The following is an 18,591-nucleotide window of genomic DNA, read 5'->3' on the forward strand; positions in this document are numbered from 1 at the left end:
AAAAATATCCCTGTGAATTTATACCTGCAATGTCTATGGCAGAAGTCTACCTATGGCAAAAACATTCCAGCTCAGAAGTGAATTAATTTTTCACACAGTGCTGTACAGATGTATGAGATTTCACTTTTAAAGATGAATCCAAAAACATTTTCCATAATTCCTCTCAGCAGACTCGATGTTTTAAGATGTGATTTCCCACTCCTCCTTTCATTTTGAGGAAACTGTACACCATGGAAAACATTCAAGAATTAATTTTTCCAAGCTAGTATGATGCTCATAATCTATTCCTTTTATTCCACACTCATCTATTACTTTAGTAATTTTTTATTTTAAAGACAAGATCATGTGCAGTACTAATTAGTAACCCTCTGTGATAAAAGTAGCTTACATTTAATCTCAGAAATAATACTAATAATACCAACGACTTAAACATGTCCCAAAAATGGGAAAAAAACCAAACAAATTGAGTTTGGGGAAAGTCTGACTGCCACTTTCCATTCTCTTCCTCCACAAAAAAGCCAGAACAGGCTGTAAGACTGGATACGTTTGGAGAGCAGCATCACTATGAAGCAACTGACCTGTCCTTTGACTAGGTTTAGCCTTCATTTCAAGGAGATCCACAGAAAAGGTAAGACAGCAATATTAAATTAGTTGGTAGTTCTTCAATAATTTGTTTTCAAAATCAACAGCTGCTTTTGATTTTGAGGTGTATGAGATTAGTAATTACTCCTTACATTTTGCAGCCTAACTTTGCTGCATGACAAGCTTAAATCAAGAAAACCATAATCATATGTCTTCTGAATACAAACAGGTTCACCAGTAAAAACATTAATAACTACATCCACTATGTTAAGCAAAGAAAGTAATTTGCTGTTTACTGCAAAAAATAAATACTTAAATAAATAAATAAATAAATAAATCTAATTATTAGATAAATTGACTGTTACTTTTAAGATAGTCAAATCTGTCACGAACAAATATACCTGTAGAATTAAATAGATGGAAGAGGATTGCAGCCTCCTGTGATGGATAATAACTACTGCAGAAGTCAACTCTCATAATAAAGTCACAGCACACCAATGATTCCAGCATGGCAGATTTGATACATAATTAACAGAGTTACCTGATTAAAAGAACAATTTATTTTGGGCACAAAGTCTTAAGCCAAGGTATCCAAATATTTGATCTGCCTGTTGTCCCTCATTATGCATTGAAATTTATCTTCTTTCAAAGCAGCATCTCCTACATATACAAGTCACAGAAAGATACAAAGCATGTTTAATTCAAGAAGAATGTATTAAAATTTCTATTTTAAGTGCTGGACAAAAATATTACATTTTTGCTTGCAAAATTCCTTAAAAATATAAGCCAAACAATATTATAGAATGAAATATTTAAATTTTTGTTCTTCAAATAACATGCCAAAAATGGTGGAGCATTTATATATATTGTACTACAACACAATACAGCACAATATCTAAATGTAAACCAACTGCAAAAAGATATTCCTCAGATCAGAAGTCCTTATACCATCAAAAACACCAAGTTTTTAACTTTTTTTAATGTACATTTAATATCTTTAATCACCTTCTATGATCTTGTCAGTCTTCAAGCTTAAAAGCTATTGCTAAATGGCAAGTAAATATTGTTCTGAAGACAAAAACATCTACACATTACAAATCATGCGATTACTGTAACATGATACACTTTTTATGCATTACTAAGCAGATAGCTTAAAATTGATAAAAATGGTCAAAATAGGTATCTAGATTTAGTTCTTAATTAATATATACTTGACATTTTTCCTTTAAAATTACTGTAGTTTGAGAGCAGGAACTTAAAGTACTTGTTTCAATATTCTATGTATGTATAATTTTATGTACAAACTGCACTATCATTATCTTCATAAGATTAGAGCAGATTACCAGCAAATCCAAAGTTAGAAATAAAAATAAAAACTTAACATAGCAGCCTTTTTTGCAGTACCTCACCCAAGTTTTATTTGGGGAAGATTCAGGTTCATAGATATATTAGACCTGTTCCTACACTCCAAGAATTGCTACTGACATGTAAAAGCAGAAAGAAAGGGAACTAAAACAGCATGCCAATACAGGATATCCCTTGGTTCTATACTACTTTTCAGCCCAAGAACAGAGCATTTTATAGGAGAGGAAAAGGAGTTTTGAATTTCCAGATAACTTCACCCACAACAGAGGAGGAGGGTAAAGGCCTTCACAGGACATCACAGTCCTACCAGATAAAATCACAAAAACTTTGTTGCCTTCTGACAAAAAAAATAATTGCTTCTTCCAAAGGATGATGGTGTTCCTCATTTTCAGTTTGTATAATAGCATTAGTATAAAAGGAGTGCCATTCAAGTTTAAAATTCACTGTCTAGATATCTTTTCTTGCAGCAAAAATAAAATCAACCACTTATCTCTACAGGCACCACAGTTTCACGTCATTTCACTGAGGACTAGTATCACAATCGAAAAAACAAAAGGTCAGCTGCAGCAACCCATCCATAAAACAAAACACCAAAAACAAAGAGGCCTGTTAACACCCATACTATTTCTATCTCATTACATGCACACTAAAACTAGATTGTTACTGAAAGTTTATTGCAAATACTTCAAAATCTGGAGAAATTATAGTCTATGAGCAACAGGAATAGTACAGTGCTTTTCAGACTGTACAGTGCTAAGAGACATTTAAAAAAAAAAACAAACAGGACATTAGCACAAGAATAAGCCCTATAGGAAGAATGAATTTTCTAAGATATTCTGAAATGTAATGGGCACTAAAATGATGAAGGAAAATGGGACTACATACAGCTGTTCTGAAATCTATACAGTACAAACTTCTGAAGTATGCACCATTAGGGTATTTTCAGAAATGCCTAAAACCACAGAAATTATCAACCACTATTTCATTCCAAAAATTCCCATCTTCATGAAATAACAACTATATTTAAACAGACTTACATAGTAGATGAAATCATCCAATTTCAAGAATACAATCACAAACTCATGTCGTATAGTACAGGTATTCTCCACATAACTAAGCAGCCCTTAGTATTTTCAAGAGGCTGCACAAAGTTAACACTATCACTCCCCCCTGCTCCAAACAGACTTCAGTGCAACCAACAACTTTAATTTTCATGTATTTTAAACAGTAAATCAAACGAAGTATTAAAAAGCATTAAAAATATTTTAAAACTATAAAACTGTGTTTATAAAAGTAGCTTTTAAAAACTATAAAAAGTCTCCAAACACAAAATCCAATAAAAGAGAATTGCACAGATGAAGGGAGTTGCAAAGCTGATATTCTATGCAAAGCAAACACCTCTTTTGTCACAAATACATCCCTGTTGCAAAGCCTGACAGCAGCAAACCAGCTAACCCTACCTCTGGTGCAAAATCACTGAGAGCATCAGAAGTGTCACATCTCCAAACAAACAAGGCTCAGAATAAATCCTTTGGGCATATGACACTTTCGTTAATAAGGGAGACAACAGCAGAGGGACAGCTACACCTTTAATAGCAGCACTATGTGACTGGGTGGTCATCACCGTAAAAATGCAACTCTTGGAAGTAGTTAGAGGAAGTCTTCTGGAAAACTAGAGTTGCCATTGCACACTCAAACACATTGAAGTTGGCCCACTGGCCCATCTACCAAAACCAGTATTTTTTTCTTTTGGGAAAAAGGAAAATACTTTGTGAAAACCTTACCCTTGTGGGGTAAGAAAACCACTCATTTTTAATGCCCCCAACTCCACAGAGCTAAGATTATCCAGGTCAGAACAGTGGAGATGGTGCATGGGGAGAAAGTGGCAGCACAGAGTAGAACCAATTCCTTGCAACAAACCCTGTTTTGCAGAACTCAGCCTGTGAGTTCTGGCCTGGGATTGATTGCTTTTTTGCAAATGCCATACGAGCAGCTAGTGAGCTCAGAGTTACTTTTCTACCCTACACAGAATGCATCTCCTAAGAGCTTGCATATCAAGCTACACAAGCTTGCCAGACATTTGTATTTTTTTAGCCTTTACCAGTAAGGGAAGTTCATTTCAAAGTATTTATTTCCATGTGTTTGTTGTCACTTCAATTAACCACCCTGAAGCTTAAAAGAAACAAACTCACTGTCATTTCTTGTCTAGATTAGCCCTCCAAATACGAACTATTTCCTACTACACCGAAGTACTAGTTAGATAATATCAACATCAGCAGTACTTTTTGTTCACCTTGGAAAAGTTACTATCATTTTCCATTTCAGCTTATACACAGCTCAGATGTTTTCTCTATGTTTAAGCAAAAAAACGTTAAAAACTAAATATTTCCCAATCATAGAATCAACTGGGTTGGAAAAGACCTCTGAGATCAAGTCCAACCCCTGATCCTGCCATGATTACTAGACCATGGCACTAAATGCCACATTCAGTCTCATCTTAAAAACCTCCAGGGATGGAGAATCCACCACCTCCCTTGGCAGCCCATTCCAATGTCTGATTACTCTCTCCATAAAAAATTTCTTCCTAATATCCAATCTAAACTTCCCTGGCAGAGCTTAAGACCATGCCCTCTTGTCCTACTGCTAGTTGCCTGGGAGAAGAGACCAACCCCCACCTGGCTACAACTTCCTTTCACAGAGTTGTAGAGAGTGATGAGGTCTCCCCTGAAACTCCTCTTCTCCAGGCTAAACAACCCCAGTTCCCTCAGCCTCTCCTCATAGGACTTGTGCTCGAGTCCCTTCACCAGCTTCATTGCCCTTCTCTGGACCTGCTCCAGCACCCCAATATCCTTCCTGAACTGAGGGGCCCAGAACTGGACACAGTACTCCTGGTGTGGCCTCACCACCACTGAGGACAGGGCAAGAATCACTTCCCTGGTCCTGCTGGCCACACTGTTCCTGATCCAGACCAGGATGCCATTGGCCTTCTTGGCCACCTGGGCACACTGCTGGCTCATGTTCAGTTTCCTGTCAATCCAAACTCCCAAGTCCCTTTCTGCCTGGCTGCTCTCCAGCCACTCTGTGCCCAGCCTGTAGTGCTGCACGGGGTTGTTGTGGCCAAAGTGCAGGACACGGCACTTGGCCTTGTTGAACCTCATCCTGTTGGAATCAGACCATCTCTCCAGCTTGTCCAGGTCCCTCTGCAGAGCCCTCCTGCCTTCCAGCAGATTAACACTCCCCCCCAGCTTGGTGTCATCTGCTAATTTGCTAATGGTGGACTCAATCCCCTCATCTAAATCATCAATAAAGATATTAAACAGGACTGGGCCCAACACTGATCCCTGGAGGACACCACTAGTGACTGGCCGCCAACTGGATGCAGCACCATTCACCACCACTCTCTGGGCCCGGCCATCAGCCAATTCCTAACCCAGCACAGAGTGTCCCTGTCCAAGCTGTGGGCTGCCAGCTTTTTCAGGAGAATGCTGTGGGAGATGGTGTCAAAGGCTTTGCTGAAGTCCAGATAGACCACATCCACAGCCTTCCCCTCCTCCACTAGGTGGGTCACCTGATCATAAAAGGAGATCAGGTTGGTCAGACAGGATCTGCCTTTCCTAAACCCATGCTGTCTGGGTCTGATCCCTTGTCCATCCTGTAGCTGTTGTGTGATTGCACTTAGGATGATCTGCTCCATAACCTTGTCAGGCACTGAGGTCAGGCTGACGGGCCTGTAGTTTCCCCGTCCTCCTTGCAGCCCTTTTTGTGGATGGGCATGACATTCGCCAACTTCAATCATCTGGGACCTCCCCAGTGAGTCAGGACTGTTGGTAGATGATAGAGAGCAGCCTGGCGAGCTCTTCCTCCACCTCCCTCATCGCCCTAGGACAGATCCCATCTGGTCCCATAGACTTGTGAGGATCCAAGTGGCTCAGCAGGTCACCAACTGTTTCCTCCTGGATTACAGAGGGGCTATTCGGCTTCCTGTCTTTGTCTACCAACTCCAGAAGCCAGCTGTACTGAGGACAACCTGTCTTACTGTTGAAAACTGAGGCAAAGAAGGTGTTAAGTACCTCAGCCTTTTCCTCATCTTTGGTGACTATGTTCCCCACCACGTCCAACAAAGAATGGAGGTTTTCCTTGCCCCTCCTTTTGCTATTGATGTATTTGGAGAAGCACTTATCATTATCCCTAACAGAAGTGCCTAGATCAAGTTCAAATTGTGCTTTTGTCTCTCTCATTTTCTTTCTAGGTGACCTAACTACATTCCTAAACTCTTCCTGAGTAGCCAGCCCTTTTTTCCATAATTGGTAAGCTCTCTTTTTTCCCCTAATTTCCTTTAAAATCTCCCTGTTCGGCCAGGCTGGCCATCTTCCTCATCAGCTCATCTTTCAGTACACTGGGATAGCCTGCTCCTGTGCGTTCAAGACTTCTTTCTTGAAGCGTGTCCATCCCTCCTGATATTTTTCACCATGATTTTGTAATAGATTTTTTTTCTAATTTCCACTTTCATATTTCAGACGAAAAGTATTCTTAAACCATACTTATAATTTTACCACATTGGTAGGAGATGGAACACCAGCACTAACTTTTCTACTGTCAGGGTTCAACCCCAGCCAGAAGCTCAGCCCCACACAGGCTGTTGCTCATTGCCTGTGGTGGGACGGGGAAAAGAATCAGTAGAGTAGTAGTGACAAAACACAGAGAGACATAGAGCTATAACCCTCAAAAAGCTTAAAAGGTTTAAAAATAATTTTGCAGCTTTATAAAACAATAATTTAATTGCCTAATTGCATAATGTCTGAGTAAGGTACAATCCCCACAAAACCAAAAAAAACAAAAAAATCCACCACATTTGGATGCAACAGAGTATGGAGACCAGAAGACAATCACAAGTTGGTGTCTGACGACCGCATCAGCAAGATAATCTCTAGGGAAAGTCTCAGACACAACAGAACTTTCTGATAGCTATTATGGATAAATAAAATAAAATAAAAAAATACAATACAAAACAGGAGAAAGGAGAAACACTAAGCTAAGGACTCTGAAAAATACTGAGGCAAAACTGTACGTAGTTATGAAAGGCAGAATAGGACATTCAAGATTAGCTAAAATAGGTACCACAGGACCTACGTCTAAGTCCAAACACAGTTTTTTAAACATTTGCATTCTGAATAAAAAGAACAATGACAGATGAAAGACCAGAGCAAATTCTACAGTAAATAATGCTGTAATTTCTAGGATGAAATACTTAAGGTGTGGAACATGAAAAGCAAGTTTAGGTATGGCTGATAAATTTGCAGTAAAGTGGAAATCCAACGGTAAATCCATGTTCATTCAATTTGCCCTGTCACATACATATTAACAATGCAGTACTTTGAAGAACACAACTAGCTATAAGCACACAAGCTCCTCCTGATATCCATGTGTGTTCTATAGTGACCAGATACTGGTCACTATAGAAATATGAGGAGAGGGAATGCAGACATTTGTAGAACCTACTCCCATTACACCTAACTGCAGACAAGGCTTCATCTCTCATACTTATAACTGTAACCCATATAAAGTTACAGCGAAGTTCTTTAGGAAACAAAGTGTTTTCACACAGCTTCGGAAATGTGACAAATTCATTCTTCCAGCTTCAGAAAGATAAAAGGTTCAAGTGGAATTTGCAGGAACAGATGATATAAGCAAAGATGCCTGTCTGTCATTCATTACTTTTACATAATCTCGTCTTTGCCCCATATAATCAATCTTTGATTGATGCAAATTACCACCATTTTAAAATAATAATGCTGACGGTTTTAAGGATTTGCTTCACAGCATCACACTTGTGATCTCTTTCAGTAAGCATCACAGCTCCCTAGGAGATACATTATCAGTTTTGATTTAGTGCTATCCTTAAGCAAATGGCTGAAGATTTTTACGAAGTACAGTATGGATCAAGATACCAACTTAACAAATGAAGAACTACAAGTAATTCATCTGGAGTTTGCCAGTAGTCTCTTTGACAGAAGCTACCACCAGATTAAAAAAAAAAAACAAACACTAACTATGGAAATTTGAAGATTTTTATTTCAGCTCAATTTAGGTGACTTTAATATCTAGCAGCACACATTTTAGTAGAAAGATTTTTCATTCTAGTATCATGTAAATTGATTTAGTGGCCTAGTGGTTAGCATGCGGGACTCTCACCGCTGCAACCCGGGTTCGATTCCCAGTCCCTCCCGGGCAGATGGAACCCGTTAGCCCTGTGAGGCCATCCATCTATGAGAAGGTCACTCTAAACAAACCTACGTCCTGAGGACCTCACTGCCATTGTCCAAGCTTGCTTGGCCCCGGCAGATGAACCTTAGGATTAAAGGGTGGGCTCAGTTCAGCGCAGGCTGTGTCTCACCTAAAAAATCCATTGCGCAGGCTGGAAAGGTAAAAGACCTTTCCCCAAATCTTCGTTCGCGAAGATGGGCCATTATTATTATTAAAGTAGTGTAATAATATTTGGACCACTGACTCAAAGGACAATTAAATATGGCTATTTCAAACATTCAAAAAGGCTCCATGTCCAGCTACCAATTCCTGGTCATCAAGTTTTTAATTAAAAGCTCAAATAACTTGTTCAGCAACACAAGCAGCCAAAGAAACCCCACAAAAAAACCACAAAAAATCCAAAGTGCCTACACTCAACACTCTATTTTAATTCAAGATCTACTGTGTCCATTAAAATTTATATAAATCTAGCCTACATAATTAAACTTAAACATTCTGCTCATTTCAGTAACAATTTATCATTTAAGTAAGCAGTACAAAGCATAAACTTTCTCAAAAAATTTATTAATTACTGAAATCCAGAGGGGAAAAAACATATAATTTCACTGTGTATATTTTTCTGGTCATCTCTTTCAGTATAGCAGTTACATATTACTATGGAGTTTCTTCAGTTTCAGTAAAAGCCTCTTTTGAAGGCAACATGCTATTGCAACTTTCTATTAATTTGCTTTTACTTACATGCATTTTTTTTACATAAAATGCTAACAGGTCAAAATACCTAAACTATCGTAAAGACAGTGTATGGGCATCTTCTGAGCTGACTACTAATTAGATTTCGAATTTCCATTTGCAGTTTGATAGAGCACTTCATAAAAACAGAAACAGAAAAACAGAAATACCATATAGATACTACTAATTTCTGTACTGCCATTGTCTGTGGTGTGAATTTCAATTACAGTATACTACAGCTCTTTCACTAATTATACCGAAAGCATAGACACTGACTTGTACTTAAAGCTCACACCTTGCTGAAATTTGCTTGTACATTGCATCTAGGTTTTTCACATTACATCCATCCATCTGGACTTTTAGCACCTGAATCTTCAACATTAAGAACATTATTTGTTACAGTTCTTCCTAAGTTTGATGTACAAGTTAACTAACACATCAGACAATAATGCGCAGGCAAAAGCAGATGTCACTTGAATGTATAAATAAATGTATTTAACCTTTTCTATTATATGCAAAATATATCACCTGCAAGTATCAAACGAATAATTGCCTTATAATGCTGACCAAAAAGTAACAGAAAGTTCTGCATCAGCCACTTTTCTACTCCTGTTTTATTCCATCCTTCAGTTCTTTGTTTTTATGTTAATTCACAGTGTATGTACTATATATTATTATACATAAAATGTTCATTAAAAGTGGTAGTAAATTACAGTCAAAAGAAATACTCTAAGTGGTATAATAACTAATTTTCATATAGATACAAAAATTGAGGTTTTTTAAACTGTAGAGTAAGCACAGCCATTGATCAACTACATGCAACCTAATGAGTCAAGAAGTATAATTAATGCAACAATACAGTTGTTAGTTGCTTTAAAAATGTGTACACACACTCGCACTGTACCAGTAAGCCCACAACATGGAACAGTTGGTTAAAAAGCTAAATAAATGCAGTACTTGTTAAAAAAGGAAAAAAGAAAAGAAACACAGTGGTGAAACCATATAGCTGACCTTATTAAGGCACTTAGGAGTTACTTTGACAGAGATCCTGGCAGCTGAACCGAAGAAGTATCTGTGGAACCAGCACAATATTCCGAAATTATCTGCTGTGCATTGGTAATTCCCTACAGCAAGGACTCCAAGGCCCGTGTCACCACTACAAAGTCAATGCTGCCACCTAAGGGTAATGACACCATATTGTATTTATTGCCAGATTACTTTACAGAAACCTTTATATAGAAAATAACACCTGCATAGTACTTCATATGCCTTTACAGCAGATACTTCTTTATGCACATGTACACCAGCTTCACTTTTTTTCTTCTATTAGCATCAAACTCTATATAAATGTTTTATGGTAAGAACAGTATTACAGAAACTGTCCAGATAAAAATGCAACAGATTTAAACAAAAAAAGGGGAAAAAATATCAAACTCTGAGAAATAAATTGTATCAGATTTCTAAAGAACTGACCAAACCATTTTACTGAGTTAAAAAAATGAATAAAGTAAATGTTTCAGAAAGGCTTGTTGAAAGACTAAATTTTCCATTAGGCTTTTACTATTAAACAGACGTCTCAAACAGTTCTTATGAAGGCATGGCTTAGTACCAGTACAGTTGTTCAGTGCATTTCTAAAGCACTGAACTTTACTTCTTTGGTACATTTTGCCCAGGAAGGTGATGGATTCACTGTCCCTGGAGGTTTTTAAGATGAGACCGGATGTGGCACTTAGTGCCATGGTCTAGTAACCACAGTGGTGTTGGATCAAGGGTTGAACTTGATGATCTTGGAGGTTTTTTCCAACCTGGTTGATTCTATGATTCTGTGATTAGTTGGTTTTGGTGCATACGTAATGTGTTTCAGAAACTAAAGTACTAGTTTAGTACAACAGTTCAGTAAAACTGTACAACGTTTTTGCTTTAGAAAACTCTAATTTAATGCTTGATGGAAGATAAAGCACCATTATCCAAAGCTACAATATAGAGATATCAATCTCAGTATCGACATAATTCTTTACCGTGAGGGCAGTGAGGTACTGGAAAAAGTTGCCCAGAGATGCTCTGAATGCCTCATCCCTGGAAGGTGACAGATTGGATAAGGCTTTGAGCCTCCTGGTTACTGGGATGTGTCCTCGCACACGGCTGGAGGGGTTGGAACCAGATGATGTTTAAGGTCCCTTCCAAGCCAAACCATTCTATGATTCTGTAATCATCCTAAATACATATACACATTTAGCAACCAATTAGTTATTGAGAGATACTTCAGCTGAATAACTATCAATTATGTAAGTTCTAAGTATAACAAGCTACATGGAGTTACAGTGCTGTGTGATTTAGTATGTTGCTTGCTTAGGATCCGTAGCTGGAATTGCTGAAGCCTTAGGCCAGAAGCTGCAAACTTTGACCTGGATATTCCAGCTTTCAGCTGGAATAATTAATTTGCCTAGTCATCTCCCCAGTAACTGGTACAATGCTGTGCTTTAGCTTTAGTATGAGAACAATACTGATAACACGCTGAAGTTTTGGTTGTTGCCAGGCAATGCTTACTATCCTAAGTCTACTGGTTTTTTACCTTTCCATGCTCTGCCAGTGAGCAGGTGCACCAGAAAACCAGATGAGGAGGCTACAGTTGTCAGCAGAAGTTGCCACGCAACAAGACAAGAAGTCAACTCAAAGTTCAAGAAAGAATTCATTAAGGTGTTACAAGACCATAAAACAAAAATTATTATTGGAACACAGTGTATGAAGAGCACATGAGCAGCAGAGGCATAAGTTATAAGGATACAAATTCCCAGGGATTTCCACTCTATTGGACTATTTATTTTTATAAATCCAGTGCCTGAGACTCTGCTGCAGACAACCTGGTTGTGCCTGAAGGAGGTGTCCACAAAGAAAACCAGCAGCAAGGTCCTGCTGAACATGAGATTTTGATTAAAAAATTCATATTGAAGGGGTAAGTCTGAACAACTACAGTTCTTTTTGAAACCTCAAATAATGAAATAAATTAATTAGAAAGTAATTTGGGAAAGTGTGCAAAAGAAGCATGGGAAAACAATCCTTTTCCTGAAATTCCTCCAAGTAGAACAGTTTTAAGTAATTGTATGTAAAAAGTGAAATAGCACATGGTATATTGTAGCAGTAAACCTGCATTATATGGGAAAACTGTGGTTTAGGCATGTTTTAAAATGGCTTTTTTGTGGTCTCTGCTAACTCATGTTTCTTCTTCCCAAAATCCCCCACGGCCAGTTCTTATCTCTGTCTCAGGAATGTCCTGAGAAGATATCAAGAAGTCTTCTCATTGGTCTCATGTTAACCCCTTCCTTATTTGGCTGTTCCCTGCCTGATTGGTGTTTTGTAAGACCCCTTACCTTACATGGTCCCTTTTGACCCTCCCAAGAGCTTTATAAACCCCTAACCACAATAAACTCCCTCTCTCGCCTCCTCTCCAAGTTCCGTGTGCTGTCTCTCTCCGGTTGCCATGGGACCATGTGGTGGGGGGGGAGGGGTGAGCACCTAACCCCTCCATGCATCCAGGACCCTGAAGAAACCCCTGGAGCTGGAGTAACCCCTTCCCTATCCACCTCAAGCCTTCGGAAATGGAACCCCACAATGGGAGGAATGCACCCAGAGTATATGTTGAGGGGAATGGAAAAAGGATAGGGAAATTACGATCTTCTGGAGTATTTTTTTTTCAATAAGCTTTCTTTCATTTAGTTGTTACCAGTGAAACAATGGTGTGAAACAAGGCTGCGTTCTCGCTCCTACCCTATTCACAGTCTTTTTCAGCATGATGTTCCAAAGGGCCACGGCAGACATCGAGGATCAGGACGGTATCTAAATTCGATATCGTACTGATGGAAGCCTATTCAACCTAAGGCGACTGAAGGCCCACACCAAGACCCTAAACCATCTTGTCCGGGAGCTGCTTTACGCTGATGACGCCGCCCTTGTTGCCCACACAGAAGTAGCCCTGCAGCGTTTAACATCCTGCTTTGCAGACGCTGCTGAGCTCTTTGGGCTGGAAGTCAGCTTAAAGAAGACTGAAGTTCTCCATCAACCTGCACCTCAGGAAGTCCCCCATCATCCCCACATCACCATCGGCCAGTCAGAACTCAAATCAGTCCAACAGTTTAATTACCTAGGCAGCCTCGTCTCCTTGGACGGTAAGATTGACGGGGAGATAGACAACAGGTTAGCAAAGGCATATAGTGCTTTTGGAAAGCTTCATAAAAGAGTCTGGCAAAATAAACACTTGAAGAAAAGTACCAAAATCAGTGTTTACAGAGCCATCGTGCTGTCCACTCTTTTATATGGTTCCGAATCGCGGGTCATCTACCGCCACCACCTGCGTCTCCTAGAACGCTTCCATCAATGCTGTCTCCGCACAATCCTAAACACCCACTGGTCAGATTATGTGACCAATACATCTGTTCTTGAACTGGCAGCAATCACAAGTATTGAGGCCATGCTACTGAGAACGCAGCTGCGATGGGCAGGGCACGTCTCAAGGATGAAGGACCACCGCCTCCCTAAGATCCTGCTTTATGGTGAACTTGCCACTGGCTGCCGCAGGAGAGGAGCCCTGAAGAGAAGATACAAGGACTCCCTGAAGCAACAGCTCAGCCTCTGGCATATTGATCAGCATAACTGGTCTACTCTGGCCTCCAATCGGGAGGCCTGGAGACAAACCATTTATAACGCTGCTGATGCTTTTGAGAAAATGGATCACCCTTGAGGAGAAAAGACAACGCAGAAAGAATTGAGCCTTGCAGAGTCTTTCTCCACCTAAGGAGTCTTTCTGCTGTGCCTTTTGCAACCAGACATGCCTCTCTCGTATTGGCCTTTTTAGCCACCAACACACTTGCAAGAAACATGGGTAGAGCCCTTCCCAAATCTTCGTTTGCGAAGCCTAGCCGTAATATACCAGTGAAACAAAGTAAGTTATGTCTATACATTCTACACCTCTGAGGTGTTTATATGCCTCATAATACTGAAACTCTCCTGAAACAATTTGCCTGGACTAAACTCAAAGTAAAGTACTCTCTCCTCTCCACGTTTACCCTGTGTCATGCACAGGGTACAATGCTGAAGTAAGTGTCTTGTAGATGACTTGTATGAAGTAGAAAGAGAAATGCTTCCCAAAGTAAAAAATAGGAGGAGGGTGGGGAACCTCAGTAAGACATAAATGAACCAGATTACACAATGCTGATTATTCAGAAAGCATGAAAATTAAGTTTATTTTTTCCTATACATTTTATATTAGGATTATTCCAGTCAATGCTTTAAAAGCATATGTTAAGTGTTCAGTTACATCACAAAACTGAAATGTTTTGTTTACTCTATCTTAATTCTTTTTTACTAAAACTAAAAAAGTATATTATTCACATATCTCAAATATTTTAGTTTCTATCAAACATAACTGCACCGTTAACACGAATTTCAACTCTTACCTGCTGCAAACTGCAAAGGTGGGCAGAACACTAACAGAATACTCACCTTTAAGAAAATCGTTCAATTAACATTAAATAATCGTAAAATATTTACCAAAGAAGTGTTTTCACACATCAAACATATTGCAAATTGGGCCAAAATCTCAAAGTCTTATCTTGAAATGTCCTCCACTCGCAGCAGACACTATTCCTGAACAGAGACAAGAGACTAAAAAGAACTAAAAACATGGTCAAGTTAGAACATAATTGCCTTAATGAACGTATCTGGGAACCACCAGACAAATAATTTGTCTTTAAGGATCTACTTCACAAGATCATTTTATTGGAAAGGAAGAAATGCTGCCAGTGTTCTACCTATAGTAGCTTAGTTGCAGTACTATTTTTCATCCACCCTTAAAGAGCTTGAAAAAGAGAAAGGAGATTAAGGGAAGTAAGTCTAGAGGTAGGAATGTTGTCATTCTCCTCCAGTATCTAAAACCCCACCTCCCTTTATCTTTAGAAGATTTTTCTCATCATTCACATCCAATTCATCATGAAAATAACACAGACTTTGGGTGGAAAAGGAGGAACAAATTTGTACCTTCTACCTGTTAAGTTTCAGCAACCATTGTATTTTAGCCATTTTAGCCGTTAATTCACTCAATTAAGGAAAGGTAATTAAAAAGAAAATAGCATGTAAAATCAAACTAGTTAAGTGGAGAAGGTTTTGCTCCAGCTCTAAAATGAGCTCCCAAATCTAGATCAACTCTATCGATAAAAAGAAAGGAGAGTTTACAGACAGCTTGTATCAAATTGCTTCTGGAGGTAATCTTTGCCTTTGGGTGCACTGTAGTTACAAACTTCTGCATCTCTCTATGATGAAGTCACAAAACCATTAAAACCTTTTAGGATTCTACTCTTCTACGAAAAGCTGCAATGAAAATTCTCCTTGAAAATTCAGGTTAAGTCCACCACACTCGATGTCTCAGTTACTACATACTAGTGTGGAACAGTTGTCTGATTTTGCAGCTGAAGGTACGTGCTCTCTATCTGGAGTGGATGGACAAAAAAAACAACCAACAAAATCAGTTGGTTAACAGATAACAATGAACTTAACCCATTCATCTTCCACCAGCTGAATTTACATTAATCATGCACGTGATGAAAACATGGAAGCTATAGCAGCCCATACCAGTCACAACCATAAAATAGGAAGTCCAACTAAACTCAACCAAGAAGCTAAGAAATTTTCTGGTTTTGTCTGGGCAGAGTTATAATCTGTGTTCTGAATTTCTGATAGATTACTTGATTGTACCAGAGTGCTTGGAGACAGATAAGGAGAGACATCCCAACATACCAGCACACACAAGCTTCACTATACTTTAAAGTCCTGCAATGTCATAATTTTTTTTCACTAGGTTCCCAATTCAGCCACTATGCTTCGGAAAAGAGGCTCAGCATATAATTTTCTTTAATTCAAAGCACAGAAGAAAAATAAACATATTTTCAAGAGATACAAATCCTAAACAGTTATACAAACAACAAGAACCTTTTGTTAATTTAGCCTTGCAATATTAACTTTCTCCTCCCAGATCTTTTGTGCCATTTATTATTTGCAGCTTTCACTTATTACCACGACATAATCAGCACTTCAAAGATAGGAAAGGCTCTATTTTTCTGTGAAATGTCTAGCATATTCAATAATCAGAACATAAATTCTGCTTTCTCTGCTTCTGCTCAGCAGTCTGATAATGGAGTTACTTAGCAACAGATGAAGCAAGTGAACTGTGCTGCCTGATCCACACACATTTTACTGCAAAGTAACACTCACAAAGGCATTATTTAGCTGCTGGTTGCCTTTGCGTGGATGTATTTTTGAAGCGAAAAAACCCATTAGTGTGAGACGAGTCTACATGAAAACTCAACCATCATGTGCTATCTGTAATGCACTACACATTGAAATTAACAGAAATTGCCTGTAAGAGTCTCATGATTTTGGGCACCTCTGAAAAAGGAATAAACAAGAAAATACAAAACAGACTCTATTTGCAGTATTCACATGGAAGCTACAGCAGTTGCTTACAAGGCTGGGGAAAGAGTACTCTTTCCACAGCATACTGACAATCTGTGAATTTCAAAAACACAAAACAAGCCCTCGTAAGTCAAGAACACTCTTCTTGCCACACAATATTTTGATTTCATAGAATGAATACCTACTTATTTTGAAAACACACACACACATACACTTATTTCCCCAAACCACCTTCACCTAAAGAGTAGGAATACTAAGGGGGTTTTTTCAAAAGACAGTCTTAAAGACAAAAGTAACCCACAGAATTGGACAAATCATTTGCCAACCTTTTAAGATAACTCCATGGCATTAAACAGTTACTACTGTTTTTTATTTATTTTGGAATGTGAAAACTTTTCTTTTACCAACTGCATCAGAACTTCTACAATTTTTTTTCATTCATCGTACAAAATTACATTTTCAGCTAGATTTGAAAGTCTCTTGCCCCTGGCAAGGGGAAAGCACAGCAGTTTCTGAAGCTTTGACATGTAGTGGCATTGTTCAAGTGTTATTTTATTCTGAAGATTCAACACTCTGCAGTTGATAACAGCTTTACAACTTATTTCATGTTGTGCTGGTTTAAAGGTGAACTGGCAGGGGAAATGATCCCAACTCAAAAGAGATGGTAAGCCAGAATAACAATTTAATAAAAATAATACAATAAATGCAATTATACAGACAAACAATTGGGTTTAGCCCACAAAAACCTAGATGTATAACCAGCACCCTGGGGCACGAACAGAGTGGTGTTCGTTGGCTCCCGTGCTGAGACCCACCTGGTCCCCCTGAGTCCAAAGTAAAAGGAGAGTAAAAAAAAAAAAATTGTTGGTGCGAGTGGTGGTCACAGTCCGGTCGAGAGTGGTGGTCGCAGTCCAGTCAAGGTTCTGGTCCTCCTCTGGATCCCACGAGTAGTACCAGAAGTCCCAAGACCTCAAGATTATATACCCTCAGGTTCAGGCAGGAATGCCCAGTACCTCTCTCAGGGTGGGGAGTTCTATAATGGGTGATTGTGAGTCGTTGGTGTGAGGACAGGAACATCCTCCTATCTCACAGGCCTCTTAACACCCAGCTTATAGCCTGTGGGGCCAGGAGTGCTCTGGGCAGCTGCTGCAAATGGTCTATTGTTAACAGTTCCTGAGAAATAACATGGAGGGTGTAGAATACACAAGTTGGGTTACACCCCCACAGTGATGAACTGGTCCCAGTTGTTCTAATTAGGACACGTTTACATATCAAGATTTATGGAGCTGAATTGGGACTTTACAAAGCTAACCACTGAGATCTCAGTTTTGGTCATTATCTCCTATTTTTTCGACTTTCCACAATTCTGACCAAAACTAATAATTACCTGCCTTTTTTTTTTTTAAATACAAACCATTCTCAAATCAACTATCTTAAGCATTAGTCTATCTTTATCTATTTGAAGCCAAGTATCAAATAATTCTTGAATACAATGTATGCTGTTTTCTTACAATCACAATTTGTTTGTTCCAGTTGAACAATTTTTAAACAAAAGGTTATAACCATAACGTTAGCTGATAGTTGAAAATTCAACTGCAAGCTTGCCTACTTACTTGCAAGAAAAAACTTTAAAAAATAAAACCCAAAAAACAAAGTCGGTGTTCTACTACACCATTTAGTAGCTACTGGCTTTCTACATTAGAAACCATCATTTCAGAGGCTCTTATAACTAGGACACAAAATTGTTTTATTACTTCTCAACTTCCTTTTACTAGCACAGGCACACTGCTCTACTTTATCCTGATGAGAAAGTGGCATATTTCAAGAAAATATTATCAGAGCATATTACTTGTAATCAAGAACCCAACCTCCAAATATCTTGTAATTTAGGTAAATTTGCATTTTTTACTGTACTTGTAGAAACAAAAGAAACATTCCACATGAACTAAGCATTTTCCTCCACAAATCAGGCATCTCCCAAACAATTACTCCTGGAAGGTTATGTTGAAAACTAAAAGTTAATATGTTTAGCTTAACTTGTACTTTGGGTTGTGGGAAATAAAGAATCGGTTTTATTACAAGCAAATGAATTTAGCAAATCACTAACATAAGAGTTTTTCTTTACTAACCTATAGGGCGTATCGCGGAGCTGTAAGACGCCGGATTCAGCCTGGAACCGGTGTCAGGGAA

At 38.7% G+C, this 18,591-nt stretch overlaps 1 protein-coding gene across 3 annotated transcripts in view; it reads right to left on the bottom strand.

Annotated features, from left to right (window-relative positions):
- Window positions 1-18,591, bottom strand: part of FBXL17 (F-box and leucine rich repeat protein 17) — a 288,616-nt gene that overhangs the window by 250,299 nt on the left and 19,726 nt on the right. The gene's annotated exons all lie outside the window — the stretch shown is intronic.

The sequence above is a fragment of the Neopelma chrysocephalum genome, unplaced genomic scaffold, assembly GCF_003984885.1.
Source record: "Neopelma chrysocephalum unplaced genomic scaffold, ASM398488v2 Primary Assembly neopelma1_97034, whole genome shotgun sequence".
In the NCBI taxonomy this organism is placed as follows: Eukaryota; Metazoa; Chordata; class Aves; order Passeriformes; family Pipridae; genus Neopelma; species Neopelma chrysocephalum.